General features: G+C 42.0%; 1 protein-coding gene across 3 annotated transcripts in view; it reads left to right on the top strand.

Annotated features, from left to right (window-relative positions):
* tango2 (transport and golgi organization 2 homolog (Drosophila)) overlaps positions 1 to 24143 on the top strand; it is a 214006-nt gene that overhangs the window by 41732 nt on the left and 148131 nt on the right. For 2 of the 3 annotated variants that reach the window (XM_087999876.1, XM_087999877.1), the window contains one exon: positions 1742 to 1834. The exons of the other annotated variant lie outside the window; for it this stretch is intronic. The gene's annotated coding sequence lies outside the window, so the exon portion shown is untranslated. The remainder of the gene's footprint in view (positions 1 to 1741; positions 1835 to 24143) is intronic. 3 annotated transcript variants of the gene reach the window in all.

The following is a 24143-nucleotide window of genomic DNA, read 5'->3' as shown; positions in this document are numbered from 1 at the left end:
TTCTAAATTAGAGCAAGGCCAAATTTGAACATTTTTTTGAAGGGAAATTTGAAAGGTTGATTGGAGAAGGCTGTTTTTAGGTAAAGAGACAAGTGGCAAGTGAGAGATTTTGAAGAATGAGATGAGAGTTCAGAGACAGTGTGTTCCTGCTGTTGCTGTGAACAGGAAGGCTGGTAATTGTAGGGAATGCTGGATGACTAGAGATGTTGAGGCTCTGGTCAAGAAAAGGAAGGAGGCTAGTGTCAGTATTTCTATGCCCTACTCTGACAATTTCATTTAAAATTACTGTATGGATTTAAGTTATTCTTGTAGTTTAATATTTTATGCATTTTTCTAAGGGTGCTTTACTGTTTTATACCTTTTTTATAGGATCACCCCTTTCAAGATTAATGAACCAGTGTTTCTCCTTCATAACTCCAAATTATGGGATTAAACCTTTCACAGAACTTCTCCGTTCTGTTTCCAGTGCTGGAATGTATCCCATATGTCTCAATAACCAGAAATGGGCACAATACGAAGTACAGTCTGACTGGAGTTCTTTGTAGTTTGATCATCATGTTGATGTGTGCAAAGAAAAATGGGAATAGAAATTCACAGCACGATAATCATTTTTTGAGAGTTTAAATGTGAAATTATGAAACTGTTTAAAGAGCAAGCTTTTAAAAATACACTGATTGCTAAGTTGGTAGCATATTTGTATTTGTCTTGTTTTTGTTGATGCTGCAAATTATCACTGGTTTCAGGGCAGGAAATTCAAGTCTAATAAGTATTTTACATAACTGCACCCAAGGCAAGTACTTTGTTTTAGCCAAACCTTGTCAAGACCTTCCACACAAGACTGAAGGGATATGTGCCAAATAATTCAGCCTAGGGCCGCTCTGTGCTTAATTATACTTAAGTGCTGGCAGTGGTATCAAAGGAGCTTGCAGGCACCTCTTGGCCTGCAATGCTGCACAACACTAGCGCAGGAAGGCTGAATTCTATGAATGTTTTGCTCTTCCTTTTAATATAATCTTTAACCTTTTTCTTTCATGTTCATTTGTTCATGGAATGTGGGAGCCTCTGACTGGGTGAATACCTATTACCTATCCTTAATTGTCTTTGAGAATGCTTTTGAAAGAACAAGTTTCAAATTATTAAAATAGGGGAAATTGAATAAAATCAAGATTTTTCTTAGCTCACATCCTCATTCAAAATAGGGTAAGATGATGAAGGATATAATCAAGCTGTTCATACAGAGTTTATATGTGCTGTTGTATTGCCACCAAAATTCTGGAAGATGATTGCATGGTTCTGAAGATACATTGTGGGCATAGATTTGAATAGAAGAAGAAACAATTACCATTTGCAAGGTGCGCTAAAAATGTGTATTGTTCAGCTAATAAAGTGTGCTTAGAAAAAATAGGTATAGGCTGTGTAAAATTGCTATCTTTCACACTTTGAGTCATAGAGATGTTCAGCACGGAAACGGACCCTTCGGTCCGACCCGTCCATGCCGACCACATAACCCAGCCCAATCTAGTCCCATCTGCCAGCACCCGGCCCATGTCCCTCCAAACCCTTCCCATTCATATACCCGTCCAGATGCCTTTTAAATGTTGCAATTGTACTAGTCTCCACCACTTCCTCTGGCAACTCATTCTGTACACGTACCACTTCATGTTGATTTTTTAATATTTCAAGCATTATGAATTTTTTCAATATTTATTTATCCTTCACATATATTTTCATTGATTTACAGTCAAACCTCATCATAGTCAACTGCCAGATCTGTGCACAAATTTTGAGGAGGAGTCATTGCATACAGATTGGGAGCAGCTCACCTGGCCAGCAAGTATACTGACCTTTTTATTTAATTAGATATTTTGTGAAGATAATCTTGGGATTGTTGTGATTGGTGGAAGGCTGGGGTTAGCATTTTAAACCATTCAATTTCTGGCTATATTTTGCTCATTAAAGCCAACCTATGTAGTAAAATAAAAGTCAGGAGTACATTTGTGTTATTTTAAATTGCCCCTCCTTCACCTGATTGTACTGGATTTTGCCTTCAGTTGTTTGAGCTCTAACTGTGGGCTTCCCTCCATATGAAAAGCCACCGTAATGACACATGAATATACAGGTCCATTTCTCAACCCAGCCTAACAGAAACACACCTTTCATGAGAAACTCTGAGCTCCAAAGTGAAGGGCATAAGTGATGTGGTAGTTGACCTGAAAGCAGCCATATTGCTGAGATGAGGCTGGTAATTTGATAATGTTTGTTTGTTTGTATGCTGGAAGGGTGAAAGAGGACAGTGTCCATAAGCATGCAAGGAAATGGTGGTGGTGAGAAGTAGGTGATGAGCTGTGCCACTTTCATATTAGGAATTAGGAGCCTCTAATTTCTTGGAAAGGAAGGGGGAAATTGGAAGCTGCATTGAAATTAGACAAGATTAACAAATAGTGAGATGAAAATTCATGGAAATAAGATAGTCACTGCTCATTAGCAAAATTCAAAACTTGCTATTTAAACATCAAAGAGAACATTGATTATCTGTTTTTTGTTCTCATACTTGATGTATCTTTTCAACTTTTCTTGCCATCACTCAAGTTGCTTATGTCAGCAGAAAATTACACCCAGTGGGTTTAATAAAACTGGATACAATAGTGTTCTCATGATCTTGTTTCTTTTAATCTTCTCAGCAGTAACATTTATGGAGGTTGGAGATACTGGTCTGATAATGTTCAATGATCGATATTAAGGCTAATGGTGGGGCCACTGCTCTGGACAATGTGATTGTGAGCTTTTAGTGTGTTGCTGAATTTTTAATTCCATGCTAGCCCCTTCATTTAAAAATATCTCATGTTTTATTATCCACCTCATTGAATATTCAAAATCTGTGTTTCCTTTCGAAATTGATTTTTCTTGGTGAGTGCAACAAGAAAGGCTTCACCTTCATGTTTCTTTAAGAGTGTTGAAATTGATTCCATGGATGTAATCTTCAGGTTCTCAGTGAGATAGGTCATGGCCAGATCTACAGCAGAATTAGATGAGAAGTCCATGGAGGCTCATCTTGACATTAATAGCGTCTCTCTTCATCATTTAAGCTTTTTACAAGCAGCATAAAGGAGTTTCTAACTAGTCAGTGAGTTGCCAATTGTAGGAGAATTATTTCTTGTTAAATGCCCTTTTGCTAGCCTCATTAATATTATCTTTCCAAACCCATGCTGATTAGATATCCAGAATTCATGTAGCCCCATTTGCCTACATTTGCCGATATCTCTCCAAACCCTTGCTATTCACAATAGTGAAACACAATTTAGTTAAACACTATTTCCCCACGCACAAAGCCGTGTTGACTATCCTTAATTTAGTCCTGATTTCAAAATACATATAAATCCTGTCCCTCAATCCTCTCCAACAACTTACCTACTATATCAGGCTCACTGGTCTATAATTCCCTGGCATCTCCTTACCACCTTTTCTTAACCACATTTGCTACCCTCCAATCTTCTGGTACCTCACCTGTGGTGATCGATAATACAAATATCTCAGCAACAGGCCCAGCAATCACTTCCCTAGCTTCCCACATATTTTGGGATAGACCTGATCAGGTACATGGGATTTATTCACTTATGCATTTTACACATCCAGCACTAATTTGGACACTAAGATGCCCCTGTTAGATTTCTCAAAGTTTTGTCGCTACCATTACCTTCTCCACCGTAAACACTGATGCGAAACACTTGTTTACTATCTTACCCATCTCTTGTGGTTCCACCCATAGGTGGCCTTGTTGAGCTATACTCATTTTTTGACCTAAATATATTTGTAGAATCCCTTTGTATTCTCCTGAACCCTACTTGGCAAAGTTCTGTCCTGCCCTCTCTTTGCCCTCTCGATTTCCCTCTTAAGTATACTCCTACTCCCCCTATACTCCATAAGGGGTTCATAATCCCAGCTGTCTACACCTGCCATGCACATCTCCTTTCTCTTGACCATAACCTCAATTTCTGTAGTCATCCAGCATTCCCTACACCTACCAGCCTTGCCCTTCACACTAATAGGAACATACTGCTTCTGGATTCTTTCATTTTTGAAGGCCTCCAGCTTTCCAATCATCTCTTTACCTGCAAATAATCTCTCACAATCAATTTTGCAAGTTCTTGCCTAATACTGTTGAGTTTGGCCTTCCTCCAATTTAGAATCTTAGCTTTTAGATCAAGGCTACCCTTTTCCATAACTATTTTAAAACTAATATAATTACGACCACTGGCCTCAAAGTGTTCCCCCACTGAAACCAGTCACTTGCCATATTCTAATTCCCCAATAGAAGGTCAAGTTTTGATCTCTCTAGTCGGTTCATCCACATACTGAATCAGAAAACAAATTCCTCTTTGTCTAAGCCTTTAACTTTATGGCAATCCAGTTTCTGTTTAGAAAGTTAAAAATCCCCTACCATGACAACCTTTTCATTCCTACAGGTAACTCAGATCCCCTTACAAATTTGCCACTCAACTTCCTACTGACTATTGGTAGGCCTATAGTTTCTCAGTTCCACCCAAATAACTTCACTGGATGTATTCCCAGGAATATCCTCCCAAACTAGAGTTGTAGTGTTATACCTAACTAAACATGAGACTCTCTTCTCTTCCCCCCCCCTAAATCCTTGTAGTATCTATATTCTGGAACATTTAAGTTGCCAGTCTTGCCCTTCCCTGAGCCAGGTCTCTAATTGCTATGATATGCCAGTCCTACGTTCAGCACCATGGCCTGAGTTCATCTGACTTACCTGTCAGGCCTCTTGCATTGAAAAATGTCATTTGATTTATCAGTCTTACTTTGTTCTCTGCCTTGCTGACATTGATTTAATTTGCTGTACTTCTCAACTGTACCCATCTCAAACACCTCCAACTCTTTCCCCCTTTCCCACCATCTGCATCCCTTTCTTTTCTGTTCTTGGTAAGAACGTGTACAGTGACCTCCTGCTGGTCACTCTCTCCTTAGAGAATATTCTGCACCCTTTCCAAGGGATTCAGTGATGTCTCACTGTACCCCTGACTAGAGATTCCCCTATCATAGTCAATCACATGGAACCTGAGATACCCTCTTTACATTAGAGCCAGCCTCAACTAAAAACCTAGCTGTCAGTACTACATTAGAGTCCATGATCTCCACATTTTCCAAAAGCAGCCTACGTGTTTGAGATGGGGATAGCCACAGGAGACTCCTGCACTACCAGCCTAACTCGAGTAAAGGTAACCCTTCTACCCAACTTTGTTTTTTCTACTATCCTGAAAACTTCTTTCCACCTGTTAAGGGACTGCTTTCTTCCTAAAAAAAGGATACAGACAAGCATTAAAGGAGAAGAAAAGTGTGGAACACAGCTGTTACTTTTGGTTCAGGTGGGGAGGTGTGCTGAGTGACTGATTAGGCAGCACCGAGGGCATGAGATTAGTTGTCAGGGGATTGGGTTGGGTGACCGTGAGTGACAAAAAATGTTGCAGACAGTAGCGATAGTGGGTGCAGCATGAACCAAGGAGAGGTACAGTCGCAAAGATAGACTGAGGTATTGGAGAGAAGGTGGTGGCGTTTACACTGGCGGAGTGGAGAAGTCCTCTAAAATAACTGCATGAAGGGCTGGTATCCTGTCACCAAGTCACCCTTTATTTACTTGTGCACAGCACTGTGGCCAGCTAGCTGGCCAGCTCAGTCAGCCCACTGATCTGAGGAGATTCTAATTTCCTAGTTATAAATGTTATTAACCAGTAATTACAAACAGTTAATATGAATAGCTGTATACAAGAAACAGCATTTTACAGGGAAAAGGGGCCGCAAAGTCAGTTCACAGGGAAATGAGGTAACCTTGAATCCCACCTTACATCATCAAGAAGGAAACAGTGAACATAATCGCACACAGACAGACAATCTGATAAACTGTGCATGTAACACAGACACGCCTGGCAACCCAGCAAGCCAACTGACTCTCCCACCTTCCAGCCATTCACAGGCAGCCCGCCCCTATCGGCTCTGTCTGCCCTGACACACCTTCCGGCCACCTCGTCCTGTTTCCGCACCCCCTCCCCAGGATGGCAGAGCTCAGAACGGCCTACCCGCCTTGTGGCTCTCAGGTTGACAGCTTTTGGGATGAAACTCTCGGCTCACAGTGAGGTCTGCCAGACCCAGAGACACAAGATAGTGCAGGTGATAAAACCAACAAGCAACAAGGCAGAGCCAATTACCAACAAACAGAGTCCCCTCTGGTACAGAGTCCTTTACCATAAAAGGGTTGTCTTCAGAATGCAGAGTCCATTCCCAGGGACACAGACTACTCCAGTGTGCAGAGTGCATTGTCAGAAACAAAGTCCACAACCAAAGGCAGAGTCCACTCCTGCAGGCAGCAAATGCTCACCTCCCAGCACACACAGGTATTCAGCCTTTGCAGAGGCCTCATCCACCCACAGAGAGCTCGACCTACCCACGGAGGAACAATTCATCTGCAAAGGTGCATTATCTCACAGCAGTTCAGTCTAAACACCAAAATGAAAACATGCAAAAAAAAAAGAAAACAAACCAGAGTGCAAGGGCTAAGCCCTGCCACAAAATCAGTATAGTCCTTTTCTCAAATGTAAGAGACAAGAGTAACATGGGCTGTTACAGTCAGTGAAACAGTTCCCCAGTGAAACTGAATTACACCTAAACGTTTACCTTGAAGATCAGCTAGTTTAGAAATCAGTCCTCAATAAAGAGATGCCAGTTCAGGAATCAGATTTCCCCCAAATATAAAACGAACCAACAGCAGCAGTACACGCTGGCTGTGTGGCCAGCCAGCTCAACTCAGTCCACTGATCTGAAGAGAACCTAATGTCCTGGTTCTACTTTGTGTTTTTTTTATTTTATTTACCAGTACAAATTACAAACAGTTAACATGACTAGCCATATACAGAAACAGCAATTTACAGTGCAAAGGGACAGCTAAGCCAGACTCCAAACCCCACTGTTCAATCAGTTTTCAGGGAAATGAGGACAAACCTCAAATTCTCCCTTTGTCATTAAAGTTAACATTAACAAATACATACAAGACAGTCCAATCAAATAAGAGTGCGGAGAATACAGTGCCACCCCAGCAACCCACCCATCCCTCCCACCTTCCGGCCACTCGAAGGCAGCCCAATTTTACGTCTCTTACAAATCTTGGTCCTTCCCATGGCCCTCAGGCCACCTCTAGGAAGCCCGTCCCGTTTTCCCATCCCCCGGATGACAGCCTATCAACCTTCCGGCTTCCCTAACCATGCTCTCGCTCCTTCCATCCATCTCTCGGTCAACCTGTCCCGGTACCTGCCAGGGGTGACAGCGCTGAGGATGGCCTGCCCACCTTCCAGCTCTGTCTGCCTCTACGTACCATCTGGCTTTTGCCCACCCTGACACGCCATCCAGCCATGGACTGCCCTGACACCTTTCAGCTACCTCTGGGACAGCTGTCCTCTTCCCTAGGATGATGGCATGCAGGGCAGCCCACAGACTGTTGGATTTCAACTTGCCCCTACATCCCTTCCGGCTCTCAGCTGCTCTGACACATCTTCTGATCACCTCTAGGACAGCCCAGCCAGAGACCCCTTCTCTGGGCGACAGTGCCTAGAACAGCCTACCCACCCACAAAGCTGTCACCTTGAGAGTCTCCCAGCTCACATTGAGGTGTGCCAGACCCAGGGACACAAGACAGTGCAGGTGATGAGCCCAACCCCAGACACAACAAATGCTCACCTCTAATCACACAGATGTTCAGTCTTTAGAGGCCTAGTCCACCCACAAAGGGCCAGGCCTACCCATACAGAAACAGCTCATCTGGAAAGGTGCATTTTCTCACAGGGGCTCAGTCCAAACACCAAAAATGTGAAAACATATTCAAAAAGAAAGAAAACCAGAGTGCAAATCAGCATAGTCCTTTTCTCGAAGAGAAAAGAGTAACCCACAGGCTGTAGCCAGCCAGTGAGCATCAGTTCCCTAATGAGGCTGAATTACACCAGAAACAGATGGACTGCGTAAATCAGGCAGTTTAGGAATCAGTCCTCATTAAAAAGGAATACCAGTTAATAAACTGGCTATATAATTCAGCCAGTTCAGGTATCCAGTTCCCCCCCCCCCCACCCCAAGCTCCCAAAAAAAAAGAGAAAGCAACAGCAGCAGTCCACACTGACTGTGGCCCAGCTAGCATAGAGTCAGTCCCCGAAACTGAGGGGATTCTAAATTTCCTGGGTTTTTTTTTTACTGTAATTAAACAATACACTAGACACAGAGAAACAGCAATTTACAAGGGAGAGTAGTGGCACAGCCAGGCCCCAAACCCCACCGTTCAACCAGTTTTCAGGGAAATGAGGACAAACCTCAAATCCCACTTTGTCATCACAAAAACAGTAACAGTAACAAATACATTTAAGACAGTTCAATTTGATAAAAATAGTGCATATAATACAGAGTCAAGATTAGAGTGGTGCCAGAAAAGCCGAGCAGGTCAGGCAGTATCTGAGGAGCAGGAAAATTGATGTTTTGGGCAGGAGCCCTTCATTGGGAATGCTCATTCCTAATGAAGGGCTCCTGCCCGAAACGTCTATTTTCCTGCTCCTCAGATGCTGCCTGACCTGCTGTGCTTTTCCAGCACCACTCTTATCTTGAATCTGATCTCCAGCATCTGCAGTCATCACCTTCAGACAGCCCATCCTGTTTCCCCAACCTCCCCCAGGAGGGCAGTGATCAAGGTGGCCCACTAACCTTCCAGCTTCCTTAAACACCCTTCACACCTTCTATCCACCTTAGGACGGCTCACGCCAGTACCTGCCCGGGTTGACAGCACTGAAGATGGCCTACCCGCATTCTGAACCATCTGGCTCACACACATCCCGATGTGCCATCTGACTTGTGGGCTGCCCTGACACACCTTCTGGCCACCTCTAGGACAGCCCATCCCCTTCCCTGGGACGACAGCGAAGAGGGCAGCCCACAAGCCTTCCGGATCTCAGCCTGCCCTTGTGCACCTTCTGGCTCTCAGCCGCTCTGACACACCTTCCAGCCACCTCTAGGCCAGCCCGTCCCAATTACCCCGTCTCAGGTCAACAGTGCTCAGAACTACCCATCTTCAAGCTCTCAGGGTGATTGGCATCAGGGTGGCCTACCCACCTTCCAGCTTTCAGGGCAGCCTACACACCTCCAAGGGGCAGGATGGCTTACCCACCGTCCAGCCTTTGGGGTGACAGCTTTCCGAGGCTGAGTCCATTCCCAGGGACAGAATCCATTCCAGTATGGAGAATGCATTGTCAGAGATAGAGTCCACTCCCGTATGCAGAGTCCATTTCTGAAGGCAGCAAATATACACCCTATTGCACACACGTGTTCGGTCTCCATAGAGGCTGAGTTTATCCACAGAACCAGGCCCACTCACAGGAACACAGTACATTGTGAAGGTGCAGTTAACTCACAGGAGTTTGGTCCACTCACAAATTCCAGGACACAGCAAATGCTCACCTCCCAGCACACACAGACGTTCACTCTTTACAGAGGCCTAGTCTACCAACAAGGGCCAGGCCTACCCACAGGAATAGCTCATCTGGAAAGATGTATTTTCTCACAAAGGTTCAGTCTAAACACCAAAAAAAAATAAAAACATGTAAAAACAAAGAACACGAGTGCAAGGGTTCAGCCCTACCACAAATTCAACATTGTCCTTTTCTCAAAGGAAGGAGAAAAAAGTAACACACTGGCTGTAACCAGCCAGTGAAGATACTAAATCTCCCGATTATACTTTTTATTAAAAAAACTGAGGGAATTCTGAATCTCCTGGTTTTAAAAAAAAATGTTTCCCAGCCAGCACAGTCAGTCCTCTAAACTGAGGAGATTCTAAATCTCCTGGTAATAGTTTTGAGTGATTAGATTCCCTACAGTGTGGAAACAGGCCATTTCGCCCAACCAGTCCACATCAACCCTCCAAAGAGGAGCTCATCCAGTCCCATTCCCTTCTGACTAATGCACCTGGCACTATGGCCAATTTAGCATGGCCAAGCCACCTGACCTGCAGAAGGAAACCGGAGCACTTGGAAGAAACCCACACAGATATAGGGAGAATGTGCAAACTCCACACAGATTGTCATCTAAGGCCGGAATCAAACCTAGGTCCATGGTGCTGTGAGACTGTAGTGCTAACCACTGAGCCACCCCTAAAAGTGAAGACCTGAAACAAGGGCTCATCCTTGTTTGGAACCTCTCGCATCTTATTGTCATGATAAACCCGAAGCAAGAATTGTATCTCAAGACCAACGAGCCAGAGGCATCTCCTGGTAATATTGGTCAGCCAGGGCTTTCCTGATTGATTGGAATTATTAATATGGGCCAAAGACCTCATAGTCAGTGAGATCAATCTGGTTCCAATCACTATATCCTCCAACATTGTTATGCATATCTCTAGATGGTAAACTCAGATAGAGCTGCATGATCTGGTGTCGTGGGCTCCACTGCTGGTTCTAGGGGAAGAGGCAGTTCTCCAACTACACCACTATGTCCAGCAGAATCTACAGGTCCTTGTCCATTTACCAGGATGCTGATTCTTTCCCCTTACTACCTGTTATGTCTGAGCAAATTTCAGGAAATGTGAAGGGTAGTTCCAGTCTGAAAGATGGTGTAGGGGTAAGGGATGCAGATGAATTCTGGAATATTTGTTGAGTGGCAAGTTTTTCTGGTAACTACACACTGTAGGACCGGGCTGTAATTGGACCTGAGGGATGTCATCAGGGCAGAGGAAAGTAGTTAATAAAATTAGTTTGTTAAATTACAACAACAAAACCTATGAGGCTTTCCAGCAGGAATCCCTCCAAAAGTCTCATTTACATCTCAAAGCTAAATAAAAAAGTAAGATTTGGCCTCCTGTCTTTGTTTATCTATGAAATTTTGGTAGTTTAGAGGTCCTGTTGACATTCTCCAGGCAGTGAAGTGACTCCCTTTCCACTGCATGCGAAGGCCCAGCTAAGCTGCCTTCCTGTAGCAGAATGAGGAAATGGGGAGCAAAGTCATTGAAGTGGAGAGTTTGGTCATCAAAGGATAACCCACTGGCCCCAACAATCCAAGTGAAGGGGTTTCCTCTCATTAGAGATTGTTCCACCTTTCTTAGAAAATTAATTATTTTGAAAGCTGCAAGGCTACTTCCATTTTGTTACACCTTTCGACTCACCTACCTGCTTCTACAGCACTCACCTCCCTTTGTTGGTCTGCCAATGCTCAAGGGCTGTAATTAGGTAGCAGCATTGAACTAGCAGCTGAGAACTGCCCATCTTAATAGGATAGAAAATGCAGAAGCAGCCAATTAGGAAATTCCCTCTGAAAAATTAGCTCCCTGATCTGGCTCCCATCAAGTATGGGCCCAGGGTTTTTATTTGATTCTGACAAAAAGATCTGGAAGCTACTGAGGAAATCCTACCCAAGAATACGTGCTGAGAAAATCTAACGTGGACATTAAGAAAATAGTTCTACAAAACAGTGAAAACCAGGAGGAGACTAATCATTATTGGTAAAGAAAAAGTCACCAAACAGTACATGAAATGTTCATAAGAACTGGGAAATAACTGAAAAATATAAAATCTCAAAGGCTGAAAAGCAATACACAAACTGGACACCAAACGAAACGAGAGTGTGTGGAAACCTCTTTTTCAAAGGTTAATGGGCTAGCTAGGAATATGGATTTGGGGGCCACAATTGGATCAGCCATGATATAGTTTTAAATGGTGAGACAGGCTGGAGAAGTCAGTGGCGGTGATGTTCCTATGCCTGTCTTTACAGGCTGCGCATATCACTCATATCTGAAAACAGGGGCGGATCATCTGCATGAGACTGAGTAGTTGTCTGGACTCAGACAATCCTCTGACTTCCAGAGACCTTGGACATTTTTTCTTTCATTGGCTGACTGACATCTCAGATTATAGTCTAAATCTAATCTAGAGTCCTCAAATGAGATGACAGTTTTTGTTCTGGTGGAGGGCAAAGATGATTACCATTCCAGTGCATCTTCTGAGGATTTGTAGTTTCCAATTCAAAATAATGGAATTGGAATTTTCAAAGTTTGTCTTCTATACTGGTCTATGAAACACAGAGCACAGGATTTAAATGCTTTATTTATATTTTGATATAAACAAGGAAATAAGCTTTGTCAGCAATCAGTATTTTACTGTCAACAATTTTATTAAAAGTGGCTTTTCAGCAGCAACCACCAAAACATGAGCCAGGAGTGTCCTTATGTTCTTATCTTTTAGATTTTATGTTTCGGCAAACAAAATAAGCAACTGCATGCCCATTTTTGTTTTATCCTGCATTGTCAGAAGCACCTATTTTCTTTGACAATCATCGCTGGATATGGGTGCTTCTATAATCTGTCTAGGACCATCACCACTATTTCCTATAATGTAGGCACTTGATGTTATGGGATTTTTTTTTAAACCGGAAGCAGTCGAAGCATCTTCTGCATGATAATGAACAAATTTACTTCCTCAACACTTATTGCCTATGACAATATTGTTTGCACTGTTCCGTTAGAAATGACATAAATATAACTACACCATGCTTGTGATTTCAGGTATAAATGAAATACATAACAATGGTTGTTTGTTTGAGTAATAGAATGTTTAGAATTCTAATTTTGATTTGTCATAACAAGTGTTTGCATTTTTTTCTTTTGCTTCATAATTTTATGATTCTGAAATTGACTTTACCCATTTGTTTCTAAATGTAAATTCACCTCTTACCTTTTCTAGTATTTGTTTTAAGCACATCAAATACCATCTGCAGGCAAATGACATGACTTAGCGACCTGGTGCATTTGTTGCTGTGAAATTGCCTGCTGGGAGAAATAAAAATCAGCCAGGTGACCTTGCCATCTGGTTTTAATTATTTTCTTCCAATTGTGTGAAAATTCTCAACTTCTTCCTTGTCCTGGTTATTCACTATACGGAGACCATCAGCTAAAAATGTACATTTCACCATTAAAGGTGCATGTACATTATTAGTTTTGCACCTTTCAAGCTGACTGAAGAGCAATGGAATAAAACTGCCTCTGGGACAGCATTAGTCTCCCCTGTTCCTGTGTCAGTCAGATCCTGACACAAGAATCAGGTTTATTTCACATGGTCACATCAGTACAAAATGAAACAGCTTTTTACCAATGACTCTATGACTCTACAGTTGAAATATAAATGTTGCTTTTGAATCTTTCCTGAGCCTATTTTGATTAGAAAATTAGAGATATTGGTGCTGGGAAATGTAATACGTTGCTTATTTGGCTTTGGGCAGCCAGCTGTATCATTCAGTGAACCTGAGCCAGAATTAGAATAATGTGCAAAGCTTCTGCGTTTTATCACAATGCTATGCCCTAACTACAACTTACAAACAAAGATTTCATTTCTCCATCAGCCATCTTTATTTCTTAAAATAAACCAATTTTACTGAGCAGAAGACTGTTTTATCCTATAGGGCAGTTCCCACAAGGATTTAGATTAATGCAATTCAGCTTCATAATGTTGAGACTTCTAGCTCTGAATTTCAGCAGAAATGATAATATTTCTACCACAACATATTTGTTGAATCGCCAGAGGTCACAGAGGAAAATGTTAAAAGCTCTGAGTTCATACTGATCTCCCAATAACATCTTCAGAGGAAATTGGGAGTAATTCATCCAACTTTAGTTCTGGTCTCCTTCCTATCGGAAAGATCTTGTGAAACTTGAAAGGGTTCAACAAAGATTTACAAGGATGTTGCCAGGGTTGGAGGATTTGAGCTATCGGGAGAGGTTGAACAGGCTGGGGCTGTTTTCCCTGGAGCGTTGGAGGCTGAGGGGTGACCTTATAGAGGTTTATAAAATTGTGGGGCATGGATAGGATAAATAGACAAAGTCTTTTCCCTGGAGTTGGGGAGTCCAGAACTAGAGGGCATAGGTTTAGGGTGAGAGGGGAATGATATAAAAGAGACTTAAGGGGCAATGTTTTCACGTAGAGGGTGGTACATGTACGGAATGAGCTGTCAGGATGTGGTGGAGGCTGGTACAATTGCAACATTTAAGAGGCATTTGGATGGGTATATGAATAGGAAGGGTTTGGAGGAATATGGGCCGGGTGCTGGCAGGTGGGACTAGATTGGGTTGGGATATCTGGTCGGCATTGATGGGTTGGACCGAAGGGTGTGTTTCCATGCTGTACATCTCTATGATTCTGACCCTATGACCCCTAACCCACCACTCACATAGAAACTCACCCATAATTGATCAGTTCCTGGCTGTTTTGTACAGCATTTAAGGCCTTGAAAAAAGCAAAAAATTATTTTGCCAGGTGGGACTGAATAAGAAAAACAGTCAAGTTTTTGAATTAAAGTATAAGTTAAGGATGATCGGTTTCAATAGACTGCAGAAAACGTTTCAACGTTTTTCCATTATTCCACTGTCACAGATTACTCCTTTTCCTGCTTTATCTTGGGTTATGCAAGATGTTGCAACATTGCATTCATTGTGTTCTTGAATTGCTGTTATTGTTTGCTGATGGTGCCTGACAATTGTTGAGGAGAGGTTGTGAGAGAAAACCACTTTCAACATGAGAGAAAGCAACCTTAAAATGATGTGGGATTTGATAGAATTGTGCATTCATTATATTACTGATGTTGCATTTCTCTCTGCTGAAGATGGAAGGCAGCAGAGGAGGTGAGTGCCAAAGTAACTTTGGTGTGTTGCTGCTGCTTCTGTATATTCACGACACCCAAAAGTGGAAAGGTTATAAATTGAGTCCGGTCACTGGGTCATCAATCTGAAAATCTGCTGTGGCCTTTATGAATAGTGTTACAGCTGGACCCAACCAGATAGGGATTTAGTTAGCACTCTTGGCTTCAGCACTCTGTCTCTGCTGTTATTGTAGCAGATTGAGTTTGGTGTGAGGTTGTTGACTTTGGTCCATAGATCAGAGCATTTTCTAAATGGCAAGAAGCCAGAAACTAGAGGAGAAAAGACACTGAGTTGCTAACATAAGGAACAGGAGTAGATCGTTCAACTCCTTGAGGCTATGCTGCCATTCAGTATGTTTGTGGCTTATCCTGAACTTTAACAACACTTGCTTGTTGTATCCCCTTGTCTTCTTGGTTCCCATAGGGCTCAAAGATCCATCCATTTCAGCCTTCTATACTGAATGATTGAGGTAAACATTCCAAAGCTTTATAATCCTTCAAGAAAAGAAATGTTTCTGCCTCTGCCTCTGACTCAAGACTTCTCATCCACTTATCCTGAGATCATGTTCCCACGTCCTGGACACTCCAACTTGGGGAAACATTCTCAGCATTTCCCTGTCAAACCTTCTCAGAATCTTCTAATACAATGACATGACAACTCATTTTGCAAAATTCCAAGAAGTGTAGGCCCACTTTACTCCATCTCTCCTCGTCAGACAACCTTCTCACCCAGAAATTAACTCAATGACCCTAAGTTGCACCCTCCCAAAGTCAACAGTATTCTTCCTTGAGTACAAAGTCAAAAACGTACGGTATTTCAGGCACAGTCTTGTGCGTATTTAAAAGGGTCTTGACTAAAACCCTGGACAACTGAAGAAAGACTTCCTTCTGTGTGTACTTCAACTCTCTTGCAGTAAGAGCCATCATGCCATTTGCCCTCCTAATTGCTTGAAGGGTATTTCTCAAAAGAAAAGAAAATCTATTCACACTAAAGTATCCCAAAAGCCATATCAATAATTCAAATGACAATCATGGAATCTGCATGAGTAAGATATTAAATTGGATAAAGGCTACTAGATACTGAATTTAAATGAGAAAGACCAGGGCAAAATCTTCTGATGACTATTCTCTATATTCTGGTCCCTTTTTTGTTTGCTGTGCTTTGTTTTGGCGTCATGTAATCATTAATCTCACTAATTAAATTGTATTTACCTCTCGTATTTTAGGATCATGTAGTAGAAGTAGAGTGGAAAAGCATTTGCCTTCTGTTAAAAGCCTCATTGTCCCATAAATGTTTGTTTTGCTTTTTGTTATCAAAGGATTTGATTCGATTTTTTAAATCCAAGTTACTGCCCACCTTGTTCTGTATTTTTGGCATGTGTTTATTTTTTAGACTCATTATGCATTGTGTGTTGTAATTGCAAAAGCATTTCAGACTCCAGGATGCAAAATTAGAGGTGATAACTGTAATCTAGAGCATTGGGTATCCATTTGATTTTTATCCATCATTCCTAACATACAAAACATTCTTAAACCAGATGGGCACTTATAGTAATCTATTGATGGGTAAGTATGGACCTATTGGATCTTAAAACATCTAAATCACAACGGCACGTGTTATTAGTCTGTCTCGCTGATGAGGTTATTTTTGTCTCAACAAAATATTTCACTCGGCAGCTGTTGCAGGCTTTTCATCTTCCCACATAAGTTCATCACTAGACACTGTGATGCAGCTGTAAAAACAGGCTCCATTTTCTCATTCTTTTCTTTTTATAGTGCCATAAAGTATAGAGTATAAATCATGTCTTATTTTGGTTTTAATGATTTGAGACCAGAGCTTGCAATTTATGTTTGTGATGCAATCAATATTTTAGAATAAAATAAGATCTTTCTGAGCAAGAGCTAAATGTATAAAGTCATCAGCTTGATATCTGACTACAGGGAAGAAAGGTAAAGGGACTGGATTATTTTAGCAGCAAAGGAAGATAGTAATCAAAAATAAAATGCGGAGTAGCCATAGAAGGCATTCATTATATTTCACACAAACAAGTGTCTGTCTTATCAGTTATAAACAGAATATGATTGTGCTTGGAAAAATAGGAAAGAGAAGTAAGAAACTAAAGCAATTCTGGCCTTCTCCTCATGTCTCATGCTGCAGAGGTTTGGGTTTGGACTTAGCAATGTCTTGTCCAAGTTCAGCATGAATTCCTTACTTTTGTACTGAATATAAAAGTAAGTGGGCCTGATTCCAGATGCTGCCATTGAAAAAGAAATGTTTGGCTTGAACAGGAATGGCTATAACATGCTTTGGGGTAAGACGAATTTAGGATTAGTGAAAAGTATGCTCCTGTTGTACTGACAAAAATCAATAAGGGACAGGATTACTTTTGAACACAATCCATGCTAGGACACATAAGGTGGTCCGTCAGCATTTGGAGAAAATAGACAACTTAATAGTTTGAAGTCTGCATCCAAAACATTATCTACTCGAACCTGTTTTTCTAACCAGCCTGTTCAGAGATGTCATTGCACACCTCTGGAGCAGGTGGTACTTGAACCCAGGTCTCTTAGTTCCGAAATAGGGACACTAACTTATCTATTCTAAAGGTACTGACTGACATTTCTGGTTTCAGCACTTGCAGTTTTCATTTCTTACGTAAACCATCTTCAGGCATTTCATTTTGCTCAGACTACTTGTTCCCAATTTCTAATCATCCCAGGTTTAAGGTGTCCAATGAGGCCAGTAATTACTTATCTCGCAATTTTCTTTTCATGCTATCTTCTACTGGACATGAAATCTCAATTTCAAAATTAAAGAAGAACTCCTTTGGACTTTATTCCTTTGGACAATGCAGAGTTCACAAAATGTCAGTGTCTCATTAGCCTCTTTTACACTCTGCCTCAGTTTTTAAAACTTCCATTGACAATATTTGTGACAGGCTGCTGACATCTATCACCTATTCTGCACTGCTGCCCAAAACTAATTTCACCCCTTATTTCTTTATTTTCTTTGTATTGACATGACATATTCATCTGTAAGACCATATGATGTAAGAGCAGAGGTCGGTCATTTAGCCTATCAAATCTGCTGCACATACCTCTGCACAGAAGTATTCCATAGTTTCTCTGTCCTCTGCCAGAGGAAATTCCTTCTTATCTCTGTTTTAAGTATACAGGCCCTTCTTCTGAGATTTTGCCCTCTGGTCTTAGACACACCCCCAAGGGGCAACAACCTTTCCACATCTATCCTGTCAAGACCCTTAAGATTCTTATGTTTCAATGAGGTCACCTATCCTTCTAGATTCCAATGAGCACATGCCCAACCAACTCAACTTCTCTTCATCAGAGTCCCTCCATCAACTGATTGAACCTTATCTGGACTGCCTCCAATGCCAGTAGATTTTTCCTTGAGTAAGGAGACCAAAATTATTCACATTATTCCAGTTGTGGTGTGACCAATGCCTTATAAAGGTTTAGCAAAGCTTCCCTGCTTTTTTACTCCATTCCCTTTGTGTTCCCTGTTAGATGCTAAACTTGGTTGCTAGCTTTTTGTTATTTGTTGACAAGGAATCACAAATCCCTCTGTTCTGTAGCTTTCTGCTGTCTTGCTCCATTTAAATTAGATTCAGTTCCTCTATTCATCCTGCTAAAGTAAGAATATTACCTTATATTTTCCCACATGATGTTCCCTCTACCTCATTTTTGCTTAATCGCTTATCCTGTCCGTATCCCTTTGCAGTCGAAGTCATCTTCATCTCTTGCCTTCCCACCTATTTTTGTGTCATCTGCAAACCTGACTATTGTACGTTCACTTTCCTCATCCAAGTCATACATACTGTAAATAATTGTGGCCCTAGTACTAATCTCTATAGCTCTCCGCTAGTTACAAGTTGCCATCTTGAAAGTGACTCTTATCTCAACTCTGTCTTCTATTAGTAAGCCAACCCTCTATCCATATTTATTAATACACTACCTTAAACACCAAGGGCTTTTCTGAATCACAAAATTTTATTCAAAAAAAGCTGACTCTGCCTTATTTACTAAAGGAGTGCTGAACTATCAGATGTGCCATATTTCTGATGAGGCATTAAACTGGGTATGGAAAATCTCACTGAACCATTTCAAAGCAGAGCAGCTCTTTCAAAGGTGTCCTGTAATACGTCAACCAAATGACAATAAACAAGGTAAGTCTGGATTTTTGTGAAGTCATGAAGACTCTATGCAGAAGTTGGGAGCCAGGAATCTGATTTCAGGATTCCCAATCCCAATTTCAGGATTTTCAGTTTTTCAGCAGTGCTACTTAAAGTAACAATCTGGCTTGGTTTGTGTGCACACCCTGCACATCTGAGCTGTCTGGGTCCAGAGTGGGGATAGCCTCATTGTGCATTTCTTGGTTGAGAGCCCAAATCTTCATTAGGACTCAACTGTTTCAACAGTCTAAAAGAAAACATTACACAGTCATAGGGGTGTACAGCACGAAACAGACTGTTCAGTCCAACCCATCCATGCCGACCAGGTATCCTAAATTTACTAAGTCCCATTTGCAAGTATTTGGCCCATATCCCTCTAAACCCTGCTTATTCATGTACCCACCCAGGTGCCTTTTAAATGTTGTAATCATAACAGCCTCCAGCACTTCCTCTGGCATCTCATTCCATACATGCTGCACCCTCTGTGTAAAAAAAAAAAAGTTGTCCCTTAGGTCCCTTTTAAATCTTTCCCCTCTTGCCTTAAACCTGTGCCCTCTAGTTTTGAACTCCCCGACTCTGGGGGGAAAAAGACCTCTGTTATTCTCCTAATCCATGTCCTCGTGATTTTATAAGCCTCTAGAAGGTCACCCCTTAGCCTCCAACGCTTCATGGAAAACAACCCGAGCCTATTCAGCCTCTCCATATATCTCAAACTCTCCAACCCTGGCAACAACCTTGTAAATCTTTTCTGAACACTTTCAAGTTTCACAAACAACTTTCCTATCACAAGGAGACCAGAATTGAACTCAGTATTCTAGAAGTGGCCTAACCAGTGTCCTGAAGAGCCGCAACATGACATCCCGACTCCTATACTCAAAAGCACTGACCAGAAAAGGCATGAGGACCAAACACCTTCTCCCAACCTATGACTCCACTTTCAAAGAACAATGAACTTGCACTCCAAAGTCTCTTTGTTCAGCAACACTCCCAAGGGCCCGACAATTAGGTGTATAAATCCTGCCTTGATTTGCTTTTCCAAAATGCAACACCTCAGATTTATCTAAATTAAACTCCATCTGCCACGTTTTGGTCCATGAGCCCATCTAAATTGAGGTCCTGTTGTGGTCCGAGATGACCTCCTTCACTGTCCATTACACCACGAATTTTGGTGTCATCTTCAAACTTAATAATTATGCCTCCTATATTCATATCCAAATAATTTATATAAATGACAAAACGCAGTGGACCCAGCACCGATCCTTGAAGCACATCGTTTGATTGACAGCTGTGGCTGTCCATTCATTTCTGTCAATTGCATAAATATTTTATTTACCTAAGTTGGATGTTTCAAGTATTTGCTTTTTCTGCATACTTTAATATTAAAGTGTCTGTAGGATTGATACTTTTACCAATCTCTAATGAAAGAAGAATTTTTTTAAGGAAGTGGACTTCTATCAATGATGACACAATCTTATAATGGCTTCTGTGAAATAGTACTTAAAATACGACATGAACTTTTGTCATTAGTTAACTATTGTTGTTTGTTGGTATAATTTCATACCTAAAATAAGCTGAATCCCTATGGACATTACATAAGTTTCATTATTGAATGAATGTTTTGGTTTTATTGTTATCCTTGAAATATTCTTTAGTCAGGGGAGCAAATAGGCGTTTCTGTGGCCGAAGATGTGACTTCAGATATTGTAACATCCCTGGTTCCAGGGTCAGGGATATCACGAAACAGCTGCAGGCCACCCTGAAAGGGGAGGGTGATGTGTTAGAGGTCGTGATACATGTTAGTAACAATATCATGGACGAAGTGAGGTAAGAGATCTTGTGTCAACAATTCGGGGAGCTCGGCAGTCGATTTAAAAAGCAGGACCTCAATGGTCGAAATCTCTGGATTACTTATGGTGCCACGTGCTAGCATTTAGAAATAGGAAGATAGGACAGGTGAATGCTTGGCTCAAACATTGGTGCAAGAGAGGGATTTAGATTCCTGAATCACTGGGACTGTTTTGGGGAATGTAGGACATGGACAAACAGGACAGTCTGCACCCGAACCACATCGGGACTAACATTCTTGTAAGTAGGTTTGCTCGTGGGAGGAGTTTAAACCAATATGGCAAGGGGAGGAGACACAATAGCAATGAAACAGATACAAACATTGCTACAACAAAGGGAGCAAATCACAGTGAGCTCAACGATGTTGAGAGTTAAAGTAAGGGTAGACTTGATGGCTTTTACGTTAATGCTGGGAGTATAAGAGGGAAGATTGATGAATTATTAGCATGGACTGAGGCATGGAAGTCTGATATTGTTGCCATCACAGAAACTTGGTTGAGGGAAGGGTTCAACATTCTGTGGTATAGGATCTTTAGGCGAGACAGAGGAGGGTATAAAAAGGTTGGTGATGTAGCACTAAAAATGAAAGAATCAATTACCGCAATAAGGAGAGGTGATATCTTGGAAGGGTCCTCAAATAAAAGTTTGTGGGTTGAATTTAGAAATGTTAAGGGGACAGTCATAGTGTTAAGGGTTTACAGGGGCCAGATTTCTTGAAACGTATTCAAGGGAGTTTTTGTATCAGTGCATAGAAGGCCTAACAAGAGATAGCTCAGTGCTGGATCTGGTCCTGGGAAAAGAACCCAGACAAGTTTTCAATGTGGCATTTTAGTGATAGCGACCACCATATGATACAGTTCAAATTTGTTCTGGGCAAGGAAAAAGATGGCCTGCAAAAGATGGCTTTGGATTGGGGGAATGCAGATTTTATTAAAATAAAGGAGGATCTGGCCACAGTTGACTAGAATGTCTTCTTGCGGGTAAGTCTACACTGGAGCAGTGAGGGCATTCAAAAAGGAGCTGGGGAGAGTACAGGTCCAACATGTATCCTTTAGAGGGAAATTTAGGAGCAATAAGTTCAGAGAACCCTGGACAATTCAGGACTGGATGCAGAAGAAGAGTTTTGAGCAAGACTAAAGAGAACAATTCAGCTGCAACGCTAGAGAAATACTGGAAATGCAGGAGGGAACTTAAGCAATTAGAAGATCAAAAGGGAAACATGAAAAAGGACTTGCAGACAGGATTAAGGAGAATCCTAAGATAGTTTTAAATACATGCAGAAGAGGTTAACCAGGCAGAGAGGAGGACTCTTTAGGGATCAACGGGGCAACCTGTGTGTGTGAAGCTGCAGGATATTGGAAGAGTGTTAAGTGAATACTTCTCTTCATTTTAGTAAAGGAAAACATCGGAATGAAATTCAGGAAAAGGGACTGTGAGGAGCTTACACAGTTTGACATGGGAAATGCAGAGTATTAGTGGCTCTGTATGGCTGAAAGATGACAAATCCTCTGGCCTGGATGAATTATATCCCAGGAACAGGAGAATTAACGTTTTGGGCATATGCCCTTCTTCCTGATTCCTGAAGGAGGGCTCATGCCCGAAACGTCGATTCTCTTGCTCCTTTGATGCTGCCTGACCTGCTGCGCTTTTCCAGCAACACATTTTTCAGCCTGAATTATATCCCAGGCTGCTGTGAAGGTGAGGCAGGAAATTGCAAGGGCTCTGACACAAAGTTTTAATTCCTCTCTGGTGATGGGGGAAGTGCTGGAGGATAGCTAATGTGGTTCCACTTCTCAAGAAAGGTGATAGAGATGAAACAGGAAATTACAGACCGGTTTTGGAGAAACGTTTGGAAAAACTTTTGGAGAAAATCCTGATGGAGCAAATTAAAAGCCATTTGGAAAGGCATGGGTTAATTAGGAATAGTCAGCGTGATTTTGTCAGAGGGAGGTCATGCCAAACAAACTTGCTGGAAATTTTTGAAAATGCAGTCAAATGTGTGGATGAGGGATGGTCAGTTTATGTAGTTTATCTGGATTTTAGCAAAGCTTTTCACAACGTCCCACATGGGAGACTGATTGATTGAGAAGGTTAAAGAACATGGAATTGAGGGAAATTTGGGAGATGGATCAGAAGCTGGCTTTAGTCATAGAGATGTACAGCATGGAAACAGACCCTTTGGTCCAACCCATCCATGCCGCCCAGATATCCCAACCCAATCTCGTCCCACCTGCCAGCATCCGGCCCATATCCCTCCAAACCCTTCCAATTCATATACCCATCCAAATGCCTCTTAAATGTTGCAATTGTACCAGCCTCCTCCACATCCTCTGGCAGCTCATTCCATGCACATACCACCCTCTGTGAAAAAGTTGCCCCTTAGGTCTCTTTTATATCTTTCCCCTCTCACCCTAAACCTATGCCCTCTAGTTCTGGACTCCCCGACCCCAGGGAAAAGACTTTGCCTATTTACCCTGTCCCTTATAATTACCCTTGTAATTTTGTAAACCACTACAAGGTCACCCCTCAGCCTCCAACGCTCCAGGGAAAACAATCCCAGCCTATTCAGCCTCACCCTGTAGCTCAGATCCTCCAACCGTGGCAACGTCCTTGTAAATCTTTTCTGAACCCTTTCAAGTTTCACAACATCTTTCCGATAGGAAGGAGACCAGAATTGCAGCAGAATTCCAACAGTGGCCTAACCAATGTCCTGTACAGCTGCAACATGACCTCCCAACTCCAGTAGTCAATACTCTGACCAATAAAGGAAAGCATACCAAACGCCTTCTTCACTATCCTATCTACCTGCGACTCCACTTTCAAGGAGCTATGAACCTGCACTCCAAGGTCTCTTTGTTCAGCAACACTTATATACCATTAAGTGTATAAGTCCTGCTAAGATTTGCTTTCCCAAAATACAGCACCTCGCATTTATCTGAATTAAACTCCATCTGCCACTTCTCAGCTCATTGGCCCGTCTGGTCCAGATCCTGTTGTAATCTGAAGTAACCCTCTTCGCTGTCCTGGGAAATGAATATTCAAGGCTACACATGCTATCGTAAGGACAGACTGACGGGCAGAGGGGGTGGGGTGGCCTTGTTGGTAAGGGAGGATATTCAGTCCCTTGCGCGGGGGGATCTCGAGTCTGGGATGTAGAGTCAGTGTGGACAGAGCTGCGAAATACGAAGGGTAAAAAAAACCCTCTTGGGAGTCATCTACAGGCCCCCAAACAGTAGTCTGGATGTTGGATGTAAGTTGAATCAGGAGCTAAAATTGGCCTGTCGTAAAGATGTTACTACAGTTGTTATGGGGGATTTCAACATGCAGGTAGACTGGGAGAATCAGGATGGTATTGGACCTCAAGAAAGAGACTTTGTGGAGTGCCTCAGAGAT

This window comes from Chiloscyllium plagiosum, unplaced genomic scaffold (genome assembly GCF_037043375.1).
Source record: "Chiloscyllium plagiosum isolate Xiang-an unplaced genomic scaffold, Cpla_swu_hap1 HiC_scaffold_24, whole genome shotgun sequence".
Lineage (NCBI taxonomy): Eukaryota > Metazoa > Chordata > Chondrichthyes > Orectolobiformes > Hemiscylliidae > Chiloscyllium > Chiloscyllium plagiosum.
This window is presented reverse-complemented; position numbering and strand designations above follow the sequence as displayed.